The 12,762-nt window shown below is 40.0% G+C and overlaps 1 long non-coding RNA gene and 1 pseudogene across 1 annotated transcript in view; both read right to left on the bottom strand.

The window, feature by feature from the left end:
• Positions 1 to 7,025, bottom strand: part of LOC132521765 (uncharacterized) — a 9,057-nt gene extending 2,032 nt beyond the window's left edge. Inside the window, exons 1-2 of the long non-coding RNA XR_009540956.1 lie at positions 6,867 to 7,025; positions 6,248 to 6,295 (exon numbers count right to left, since the gene is read on the bottom strand). This is a non-coding gene — a long non-coding RNA (uncharacterized LOC132521765). The remainder of the gene's footprint in view (positions 1 to 6,247; positions 6,296 to 6,866) is intronic.
• Positions 7,026 to 12,062: 5,037 nt separating this feature from the next.
• LOC132521764 (protein cornichon homolog 1-like) lies at positions 12,063 to 12,721 on the bottom strand (annotated as a pseudogene).
• Positions 12,722 to 12,762: the final 41 nt, after the last annotated feature.

Genomic DNA, 12,762 nt, shown 5'->3' with positions numbered 1-12,762 from the left:
AGTTCCCCAGGGCTGGTCTTTGTGGTTTGGCTCATGAAGGACAGGAGACAAGAGTGAGTGGTGACATGGAGAGGAGAAGAACCCTCTGATGGCCAGCAGGAAGGTATAGTGTCCCTTCTGGGCTGAGGACAGACATTTTAGGGACATATTCCATTGTGGTATTTAAGGAAAAATGAGAGAGTGCATCGTACCGCCTTCTCCCTCACTCCATCACTCCTGTTCTTTGCCATCTACTGTTCCTAAGGCAAGAAGCATGAGCCATTCCACCTAAACTAGGTAGGCAGCCTGGTTACATGTGTGCATTATTTAATGTATGAAGTTATCCTACCCATTGCAAATTTTAAAGTTAGCAAACGCAGTTCTTGATCCTCTTTGTACAATGTACTGAAACGGCCTCAATTTAGCCTACTTCAGGAAAATCCACTGGAGGTCCAGGAAGAAAAGCCCAAATTACAGTGCATCCAAATCGAATTCTGACTAGTTCACAAAAGTACCATTGCCTGAAATGATGCTCAAACTGAATAATCATATCACACTCCACCCTGCAAATGTCATTTTTAAAAGAAAGGCAAATATTCATCTATGATAAAGATGTAATTAAGGATATCAGTCAGTGTATTTTACCCAATATCCTCTTCATGAGACGTCTTTTAGGTCTCAGCACAAAGAATAGCTGTGTGGGGAAATTGGTTTTGCTTTTTCTTATAGGTATCATGAATTACATAGCTTATCAAATTTTTTCTCTTCTCACTAGCAGCAGGAAAGCTCAAAGTCAGATTGGAAATACTAAATATTGTCTCTAGGAAGTATTTAGGTATTTGTAATAAGCACTTTGGAATTAGCCTCATTCCTGGTTCCATTTTATTTCCAACAATTTCTCTTTCTCACAGAGAGTAACTTTTAAAATTTACTTCTAATGTATGTTACCTGGATATATTTAGGTACCAAAGAAGCTACCTTAAATCCTTTATGGAACAAGATGGCAGAACAGGGAGAGAGAGAGGCTAATAAAGAAAGAAATAGTATGGATAGAGGAAGTGACATCTCCTTCCTGGAGGGTTCTATAAACAAGACAATCTTCATGACCCCAGTGGCTTTAGCCAGACAAACTAGAGCCAGGCTAATAGGCCAATGCTGTTCAGGTCACGTACCAGCAACTCTTACTCTGTTCCTAGTGGTTCAGCAGTTTCTAGTTATTGATTTCCCAAATGACAAGATCAGTTGTGGGACCTGTTCTCATTCACAAAACTGTCCATGGAAACAGGCAAAGCCACATGACCAGAAATAACAAAGAGCTAACATTGGTGGACAAAAAGGTAGGGAGTTGATGCTAAGGGATGAAAATTGGAAAAGACTGAAAATTGTTTTCAAAAACTGTCATCATCAAATGAACAGTACTTGTAGATGCTATATTGCTGATAACAATCACAAGAACACTGGGATTAGATAATTGGGAAAATATCAGGGTGATTATAACTTTGAGGGAAGTTATCTTATTATTTGTGCTCTTTGATATATGACATAATATAATTATAGGCAGGGGCTACACTTCACCAAAATCATCAACTGGTTTAGTCAAGTTAGTCACTCATCAATCAGTACACATTTATTGAGCATTTGTATATGCCAGACTGTGTTAGGAAATAAGGACATAAGATGGATAAATGAATGAGATATTATCCCTACCTTCAGGGCCCTTACATTCTAGCAGGAAACAGACACATTAATAATGACAATATACTGTCTCTACAGAGTATAAATCAAGTGCGAGAAAAGCACGATAGAGGAGTGGGTTCATTCTATCCTAGGCTTCGGGGAAGGGAGAATCAGAGAAAGCTTCACAGAGGAGTTGAAATTAACTTGGACCTTAGAAATAAGGAGTCCTCAAGCATCAAACCAAGAAGGAGAAGATCAGGGAGAGGGATGAGCTGGAGCAGAGGCCTAGAGGCATCCAGGACCCAGAGGGTTCAAGGATAGCCTGGCGTTTGGGGTGACTGAAGCTTAAGTAGGGATTGGGAAGCACTTTACATGCCTGTGCCATGTGTGTGATTTGGCCTTTATCCTGTGCATGGTGAGGAGGCACTGGAGAATCTTAAGCAGAGAAATGACATAATTAGAATTAAAAATTTTAAAGATAACTGATAGTGATACAGGGAATGAATAGTTGGAAATAAAATGTTATGGGATCAGATGTCGTTTATGACCATCTCAGTTCCAGGAATACGAAATTTGGAGTTATCAGAATGTGGGTATACGCTATAGCTAAAACCATGGGGATGATTGAGTTCACCAGTAAAAAAAAGTATAAAGAAGCAAGAAAAGGGCCAACAGCAGTGTCGACCACTAATAGTGGGTGGGGCAGAGGAAGGCCGGCCATTGAAGGGGACTGAGAAAGGAGGCCAGAACTAGCAGTGATCTTGAATAAGGAAAGTGAATTTGCCGAAGGACCAGTTGGGGGTGGAGTGCCTGGTGTCAACAGTGCCTAGTGGAGTGGGGCAGTAGAGAAAGGCCATTGAGCTGGACATTAGCTGAACATCTGTGACTTTTGAAAGGGTAGTTGCAGTAAATGCTGGAGATAGAAGCCAGACTCTGGAGTTAAAGTGGAGGCATCAGGAATAGACTTTTCTTTTTCAGCTACTTGGCTGGGAAGAGGAAGGAATGAGGTAAGTGTAAGAGAGGTGGGATGTAGGAAAGATTCTTTGGGGATGTCAAAAGCCTGAGTCTCTGGGCTAATAGGAAACTGCTAGTGAAGAAGAGATGCTGGAGGGGAAGAGAGAGTGAGGAGAGAATTGGAAAGAGAAAAACAGGTGATAGGAAGTCTTCAGATGGAGGCTGGGAGATGTAATCAGATGAAAGGATCAGCTCTGGAAATCCATCAGGTCACCGGGGGAAAAAAGACCAGTCTAGCAAGTTACTTGACACAGCATGCCTGCATTTTAAAATGTTTCAGGCTGTTCTGTTGGACTTTTGAAGACAAAGCCATGGTGACCTATTTAGAAGCCAGCCACTAGAAATAGTGGCTTAAGATACTGTGGGTTTTTTGTATGTTTTTTTTTTTTTTTTTTTTGTGGTACACGGGCCTCTCACTGCTGTGGCCTCTCCCATTGCGGAGCACAGGCTCTGGACGCACAGGCTCAGCGGCCATGGCTCACGGGCCCAGCCGCTCCGCGGCACGTGGGATCTTCCCAGACCGGGGCACGAACCCGTGTCCCCTGCATCGGCAGGCGGACTCTCAACCACTGCGCCACCAGGGAAGCCCTTGTATGTTTTTTGTGGGGTTTTTTTTGCGGTACGTGGGCCTCTCACAGTTGCGGCCTCTCCCGTTGCAGAGCACAGGCTCCGGACGCACAGGCTCAGCGGCGATGGCTCACAGGCCCAGCTGCTCCGCAGCATGTGGGATCTTCCTGGACCGGGGCACGAACCCATGTCCCCTGCATCGGCAGGCAGACTCTCAACCACTGCGCCACCAGGGAAGCTCAGCACATTGTTTTTTAATACTAATGAATACCTAAATAAAATATCCCATGAATGAATACTTGCTATTTGTGGGGTGGAAAAATAAAGGCTTGCCAGCAATGAAACAGAAAGGACGCTGGGGCTCCCAGACACACACTCCCAGATCTCATGCCTTTGGATCCTAACCAACACAGGTATTATGTCCTCTGTGTTTATGGACAAGGGACTCAAGCTGGAACTAGAAACAATTCCAAGTTGTTCCCATCTCCATCCAATATGGCACCTCCTCTTGGAACAAAATGACCACCTGAACCATAAAAAGTGCAGACAAGCACTTTTATACAACTTGATATTGTGAATACTTCTGTCCATAATTATTCACAATGCAGGGCACCTAGGACAACGGCTATCCTCAGTTGTAATTCACAGTTCCAAAACAGGCATCTGGTGTGATACTAAATGAAGTAAGTCAGAGAAAGACAAATATCATATGATATCGCTTATATGCAGAATCTAAAAAAATGATACAAATAAACTTATTTACAAACAGACTCGCAAACTTAGAGAATGAATTTATGGTTACCGGGGGGAAGGATGGGGGGAGGGATAGATTGGGAGTCTGGGATTGACATGTATGCACTGCTATATTTAAAATAGATAACCAACAAGGACTTACTGTATAGCACAGGGAACTCTGCTCAATATTCTGTAATAACCTAAATGGGAAAAGAATTTGAAAAAGAATTAAAAAATAAAAAACAAAAACAAAACAGGCAGCTGGTCTTTTTCCAAAAACTGTTTGCTACTTTTTAATCTTATCACTGACACCTACTAGGAAATAGCATAAATCCCACATATTTCTTCTTCCAGTTTGCAAATGTTCTTTTGGCTTCTTAAGATTATTTGGCTTCTCTATGGTTAACAGTTTGAGTTAAATTAAAAGCTAATGGAATCAGGAATCAATTCCCAATTTATCTTATGATGGAATAAATACTTTAATAGGCTCAGTTTTTACCAAGAATGTGATAACAACTTTTAAAATTAAGTATAAGAATTTAGGAAATAAAAGGACTCTTTCCTGGCTATAAGGCACAAAGCTATGTTTAAAAATATATTAAGCTGGGGCTTCCCTGGTGGTGCAGTGGTTGAGAGTCCGCCTGCTGATCCAGGGGAGACGGGTTCGTGCCCCGGTCCGGGAAGATCCCACATGCCGCGGAGCGGCTAGGCCCGTGAGCCATGGCCAAAATATATTAAGCTGATTCTTGGAAAGCCAGGGTTGACTACATATAGTCTACCCATAAGCAAAGAGGTACATTTATTTGACTACACCATTTCCTTATGCAACTATAAGAACAAAATCTCTATGTCTTGTGTATTTTTAGGTAAACCAACATGTACGATACACAACAGTGCTATGTGACTGGGGAAAGTGTGTTAAGAGATTGCAGAGACCTGGCTGCCTGACTCCAAATACAGCATTTGAACTGCGATTTGAAGGGTTGGTAGGATTTCAATAAGACAAGAATTGAAGGAAGAAATGCCAGGAAGAATGGCAGAGGCAACACCAACAACAGAAAATTGAAATGTGCATGTTTTTAGTAATCCCACCAAAAAGTGTTCTTCTCTCATCTGCTAAACTCTAAAATAATGGAAATGAAACAGTCCATACTCTCAAAGTTCTCATGGGACATGGAAAGAGCAGCATCAGCAACCCCACAATAGTGTGTCCGTGTTTTCTGCCTTTAGGACACTTTGAGCAACCAGAGGAGAGAAGCTGGAGTTTTAGCTCAGTTAGAGGTTTGCATGTTGAGAGAGTAGGAAAAGGGCCATCCCAGCAGAAGGAGCAGCACATGCAAAGACACACAAACCATTCTTCCTGTTGTTTCTTTTTCTAATTATGTAAGTATGAGAAGAAGAATAATAACATCTAACTCTTTACACTCAACTATTTGTCAGGTACAGATATTGAAACCTCATTGAATCTTTAGATATCCTTCGGATGAAGGAACCATCTCCATTTAACAGATGAGGAAATTGAGATACAGGGGGTTAAGTATCTTGCCCAAGGTCACAGAGCCACAAGGGAGGATTTCAACGCAGGGTGTCTGGCTCCAGAGCCCACATCCTCAACTGCAGTGTCACCACAGATAGCCCATGTGGTGAGGTCAAGGAAATGTGGGAGATTTACTCTTACCAATTCTATAGTCGGAACAGCTATATTTTTCAAGCCCTAAAAGTTATCCAGCAGGCAGCCAGTTTCAAACATGCATTGAGCCCTCAGAACATTCTACTTGAGACACTTCCACCTGTGTCCCTGGGGCTCTTATAGTTTAGGCTGGAAATTGTGATGGACTGCTATCATGTTTTCTGCTCCAAACCTCCCTTGTCTTGAGAACTTGTCTCCCCACCCCCTTTCTTTTCAACCATGTGATCCCAGTGGGGGCTGCCATGATCTTACATGAGATGTTTAGCTACCACTGATGGATCTAGAGGTGTGCCTATCTGGTCTTGACTGAACTAAAACTGAGAAGTGGGAGTTGGCCAATCTAGTGCCCGGAGCCGTGAGATACAAGACTTGGCATCATCGGCCATGTGTTCTCAGCCACGTGATCTACAGCGGTTGAGGGCAAAACCAACAGGCAGAAAGAAACACAGCTGAGAGTTGGAGAGAGCAGGAATTCTGAGGGCATTTGAATGTCCAGATCCTATTTTCCCTAAGGTCTAGCCACGTATCCCCCCGACCTGAATTTAGGTCATATAAGATAAAACTGTAGCCTTCCAAAACACTCACCTCTTTCTTAAACCAGCTGGAATTCTGCCACTTGCAATCAAAAAGGTCCTGAATAACACAAGCATAAAGAATTAATTTCCATAAAAATACTCAGAAACTCTTTATAAACAACCTGCAAGCAAGGGCTGCTGTATCACTATGTAAAATATCATTGACATATACATAGTGGAAAAAGTTTGACCAAGGGACACTTTCTTAAAGGTAGAGATTGGCAACAGATACCTTAGTTCATGCTGTCAAGTGATTCAGCTTCACCCACACTTATCGAGACCATCCCTCTTCTCTGACGCCAGAAATTTTAGGGCTAGGGGATCCTATGTGCTTTAAAACATGGCACCTCCCAACAGTTTCCTGAGTACACAAAGAATCTGGAAGAGATGCATTTCTAAGTCAAATGGTACACAAGTTATGACTCCACAGTAAAGCAACTGATTTTTAAATAAATATACCAGAGTCTAAAGCCCAAATGTGTGCTTTTTCATTTAAAGCCATCAACCTAGGACCACACACTTGGTCTCTGAGGCTGCCATGTCTCAAAGCAGCATTGGAACTCCATTTGGGGGATGGCCTTCACAGCTTACCACCTATGCTCTAAATATTCTTTTTTTTTTTTTTTTACTTACTTATTTATTTTTGGCTGTGTTGGGTCTTCGTTGCTGCACGCAGGCTTTCTCTAGTTGCGGCGAGCAGGGGCTACTCTTTGTTGTGGTGTGCAGGCTTCTCATTGCAGTGGCTTCTCTTGTTGCAGAGCACGGGCTCTAGGGCGCACGGGCTTCAGTAGTTGTGGCGCACAGCTTAGTTGCTCCACGGCATGTGGGATCTTCCTGGACCAGGGCTCGAACCCATGTCTCCTACATTGGCAGGCGGATTCTTAACCACTCTGCCACCAGGGAAGTCCCTCTAAATATTCTTAATGGTACCAAATATTTATCTTTGGAGGCAGGTCTAGTCCTTTGGAATGAGCCAAAATATTTGGAGCCAAGGTTATTGATTAAGGTGAGTAATCCAGCTTAGAAAACTACTTGGCATCAGAAATAACACTTGAATATAAATATGGAGATAGATTTTTTTCATTCATTATTGACAAACTGCTTCTGACAAGTGATTTTGCTCAGTTATATACTGTTATAATTTTATAATATAGTTTAACTGCAAAATAAAATTTTTAAATCTTACTTTTATGGTTTATCTAATCAGATTCATAAATGAGAAGGAAAAATCTCCTCCCCCTAAGCCCAAGATCTGACAAGAGATGTGTCACCAAAAGTGTTTGGATGTATTCTGCAAACTTGTTTTAAAAAGAAGATTACTTTGGATTTTACAGAATCTTCCATTCCAACCTCAACAATACTGAATTATCTGGACTATCATCAAGCCCAAGGGGGACATTTATTACCTTGGGGGATGAGAAGGGACAATTCTTCACTCTAAATTCTTCCCTCTAAATGTGATAATTTTCTCTTTGAAAAATATAGCAGTTAAGATATATTATTTTCATATTTTGCCTTTTAAAAAGTTTCCTTCCTCTATAAGTTATTCTTTTGCCTACCCTATGAGGCCACTGAGTCTACTGAGAACTCCCCTAATGGTCCGGGAGACAAAGATCCTGGAGGATTGTCTTCATACTTCCAAAATCTTCCTTTTTTTATATATTCTCTGTGTTATAGATCACAAGGGTTACAAAGCAATCTCTCACATTTCCCAGAAAATAAATAACATCTGATTTGGAAATTCTTACATCAGCAAGATTCTATATTATTTGTACTAGTTATTTCTTAAACAAATAAATAAAACCCCAGAAAATCTTTTTAAAACATCATTTCAAACAATACAAATAGAAATGTGACATGCATGGCATGGCTGTCCATTTTACTTGCACTGTTTTACTGTTTCATATTCTGAGCAAACAGAGAGGCTATTTTCCCCCAAGGGTTCAGGAGGGCATACGATTTCATTTCTTCAGAAAATTGTTTCTCAAGATTTCAATCTTCTTCGCTGGAGATGACAAAACATAATATCAGAAACACTTAGGCTTTTTATCTACTATATTTTCAAAGAATAAATAAAAGCTCAGTATATGCTTAATTCAGGTAGATTCAAACTTAGGAATAAATCACACACATATTGCAAAATAGCTTTATAATGTAAGAACATTTTAATTTTAAAATGTTTAAGAGAAGATCAATAGAAAAACTAAGCCCTTTAAAAATATTTTGCATTGTCACTCTTATTTTACTCAAGTAGCATTCTATTTTCTAAATCTTGGGGTTAATGAGACAAGAAATAAAAAATTAAATTGGATTTTTAGAAAAAGAGATTCAAATGGGCAGCATTCAGCTAAAGCTTCTTTTTCCTTTTTCTTTTTCTAATAGTGGTGAGCACTATTTTGGTTTTCAACCTCATTACACTTCTATTCATAGAGCATGGTATAAAAACTTTAAGCCTCAAATGTTTTAAATAAAACAAATCATGCATCAATGAAAAGAAGACCATAATGGCTTTTTTTTTGTAGCTTGCCTAGTGCAGTTCGCAACTGGTCTCACAGCATTAGCTAAAGAATTCCCATTAGTATTAATATGCTCTTAAGTTCTAACTGTCCTATCATTTAAGCAATAATTTGAGGATCAATTCAATTTCATGGGAATTTCACTACGCCAGGCCAGCCCTGTGGCTTTGTGCACAGAGAAATTTAGTTGTTGAGACACTGAAGTTTTCACAGTCTTTTGTGGAATAATTGAACACATACACACCTACCACACACATGTCATTAAACTAACATCTTGGATGAAACCAGTTATCAAATAAAGATAGCTTCTGTGGTATGGATGCCCATCAGCTCCACACCTTTCTTCCCCTGGATCCTAGCTTGTCTGCAGACACCATAGAGAATAGGTCATCCAGGAAAATATCAGGGTTGGTCCCTGAAGAGATGTAAGAGACACTTAAGGAATACTTGAGTCCCTATTCTGTCCTGTTGCTGTCTTGGCTTAAGGCATTGCCTCTAGAAGGTCTCTGATAAGACAACAATTTCTGATCTGGGAGAGTTAACAGGAACTCATTAGCAGGGTTCCCTACATGTAGTAAGAATATATGCTTGCTCATTGAATTGAAATAGCACCCATGAGATCACGTCCATGTAATCTGCCCAATCAGTAACGAGCAAGAGCATTGCAGGACAGAGCGAGTCCTGAGTGCTGTGTGGGGGGCAGAGAAGAGAGCAGAAAATAAAACACCCACCTGAAAATACAGAATTCTTATGTAACTGAAAAAGGTTTAGAAAGAGGCTTCATTGTATACTGAACAAACTATATTCTTGACACAAAAATTATTTTTACTGGTTGTGGGAAAGTTCAGAGAAGTCACCACTATAAGCTTAGGCAGCATTTTATAGCTCATTCACTGGAAGTAGAAGAGGTTGAGGAATAAGAACATTGCACCAAGACTGATAGGTTGTGAGACTTCTGAACTTTGACACTAATAAACCCACAAAAACTTCAGCAAGTCTCCTGGCTGATCTTGGAACTTCCTCCGGTTACGTTCTTTATAGATAATCCTGCTCCAACCTTAGTTTAGTTTCCTAGGACAAACCCTGAACATGATCAGTTATAAGAGTCATGCAACATGCATTAAGAAAATGAAATACAAGCTCTTCTACTATAAGATATATATGTGTTTCAAATGATACTTGCATTCTGCAAAATCACAGGATTTATAGGGGAAAAAAAGTAGCAAACCACTCAAAACTTAGGCAACTTTATAATGAAAACACCAACACAGAGAATAATAAACCTAATAAAAATATTTTCAGTTTTTTTAAAAAAAGTCGTTAACTTACTAATTTAAAAGACTACTGCAAACACAGGAATTTTTATCTTTTTTGTTGTTGTTGTCGTATGCGGGCCTCTCACTGTTGTGGCCTCTCCCGTTGCGGAGCACAGGCTCCGGACGCGCAGGCTCAGTGGCCATGGCTCACGGGCCCAGCCGCTCCACGGCATGTGGGATCTTCCCAGACCGGGGCACGAACTCGTGTCCCCTGCATCGGCAGGCAGATTCTCAACCACTGCGCCACCAGGGAAGCCCTAATTTTTACCTTTTTAAAAAAAAAAGATGTATATTTCACCACAATAAAAAGAGAGAGAGAGAGGGAGAGGGAGAGAAGACAGCTTGATGGAAGGGATGAAATGAAAGATAGAGGCTACTGATTTGAGAAGACAAGTTCCAAATACCCAAAGATCAGAGAGAACCACACACTCAGCACTTCTAAGACAAAGCACATGGCCACACTGTTCACAGGTTGGTCTTCTCTTTAACTTAGTTTGGCTGTAGGTTCTATATTCTGTGTTCTTCTAGCTTGCTGCATTCAGCTGCTGTTGTTTGCTGATGCAAAACATTAATGATCTGAGGAAAATCATCTAAGACCAACATGACTTCTGAGTTATACTGGCCTCATTCTCCTAATTACCAGTTGCATAAGAGCTAATTCCTGTTACAGAAACATGCTACAGACTCCCCTGGAAAAGCTGTCATCCAAGTGTTGACATGGTATTTTCTGAGAACATAGAAGACATCTGAGAATCCTATGCATTACTTCTTTAACCATCTAGAGGCAGAAGCCTGAACCAAATAACCTCCAAGCCCCATCTAGCTCTTCCATTTTAGGATTATTTAATTTTGGAGGTGCAAGAGCAATTTAATTTTTTTTTATGATACATAAACGACAATAACAGTAGATGAAATAGATGTGGATGACAATAAATATAGATACTAATTGGTAGGAGAACATTGCCCAATACCTTACGTGGAAGAGGAATTTTTCATAGTGTAATGATTTTGAAATTTCAACGTAACAAGGGAGCTTAGTCAAATGAGAGGACAGTTAATCAAGTCAGCCATCAGGGGTACCCATGCTTTGGGGAAACAAGTGTCCAAGGTCTATCAGGGTTTTAGATCCAGGAAGGATCACTTTGTTTATAGCCCTTTGAAGACACACTCGTGGAAATCAAAATTTCCACTCTTTGAGATTATTCAACTAATGCATGACCAACAGTCTATACTCTAATCTGTTGCTTTTCACCAAAAGGATTTATGCAGGCCTCTTTTCTTTTTTTTTTTTTAAGTCTTAATTTCAGAGTTTTATTGTATTGCACTAAAGGAACAGCAGGACGGTTATACAATGTTCTCTCTCATTCAGTTTTGAAAATCTAAAGTACTTGCAAACTCTTAAGAATATCTTTACCACCAGATTAGAACACTAAGTATAATAACCAGTTTCTTAATAAGTGATGTCTTACAAATCAAAACACATTTAAAATAGCTTTCAATGCATTCTTCACAAGTAAGTCAGCATATATTTTTGTATCATGTTCACTTATGCTTAAGAATTAAAGCAAGTAAAAAAAAAAAGAATTAAAGCAAGTATATTACTCTGGTGGAAATACGGGAAATCTCTCATTCATGCAATATACAGGGATAATATTTCAAGTCAAAGGAAAAAAAATCCCACTCATTTTTTTAATGCATCCATATATAATCACCTACATGACAGATGAGGAAACCCATGAAGTTTCCACAGGTCAGATATATATTTTCAATTCATCAGAAGCACCTGATATCTACAGCTAATTTTTAATTAAATGGCATTTCAATAAAACCAAAATGAGCCCTACAACTTCTATAAACAAAAGCTTCCAATGGACTAAGGACAGTCAGTAATTAATGCAGTCATTCAAGGGATTTTGGCTGTTCCTTAAGGAGTGCAAGTTCAAACCTGTCAACACCAGAGGTATCATTTCATATTAATTTATACGTCATTCCATTTAAATTCTTTATCTGAGTATAACATATGAAAACAGTCTTTCCACAAGCAAAAAATGTGGAAACATTTAAAAAATAAGGAGACATTTTTTAAAGTAACTGATCAGATTCCATAGGCTACTCTTGGAAACAGGATCTTGCTGGATAGAATCCCTTCGTTTGATGGCTTTTTGCATGCACTTAACCAGACCAGTTCTTCTGAGTGTTGTTCTAAGAGCTCATCAAAACATAGATCATGCCATATAGGTAGTTAAAAAATGCTAGAAGATGAAAAGCTAATTTGCACCATTCTTCTTTCTGACAATATGCTAGAATATCTGCATTCATGATGGTTGTAGGGTCATAGAGTCCTGGTCCACTCATCACTGGTCTACTCATATACCTCCAAATATGATATGCCAAGAGGGGCATATTGAGACCCAGTGTAACCACTCTGCTGCACAAAGAAACATGACACAGAAGAAAGCGTGGATGAGGTACTCTGGAAGGACAAGAGGATTCAGGGTATTACACTGGTCTATAGGATTCCTGTAATCAGTCTTCAGCTCATCAAATGCTATAATATGCCAAATGGTGGAGAAGATGAGTGCAGCGGTGAGCAGCAGCGCCAGCATGTAGCAGAAGGTCGCGAACTTGAACGCCGTGGCCGGGGCAGGCCTCTTTTCTTTAGGCTCTTCTCGAAGCTAAGCAGCTCACCCTTT

This window comes from Lagenorhynchus albirostris, chromosome 6, assembly GCF_949774975.1.
Source record: "Lagenorhynchus albirostris chromosome 6, mLagAlb1.1, whole genome shotgun sequence".
NCBI classification, from domain to species: Eukaryota; Metazoa; Chordata; class Mammalia; order Artiodactyla; family Delphinidae; genus Lagenorhynchus; species Lagenorhynchus albirostris.
The sequence above is the reverse complement of the archived record's forward strand: the minus strand, read 5'-3'. Positions and strand labels throughout refer to the sequence as shown.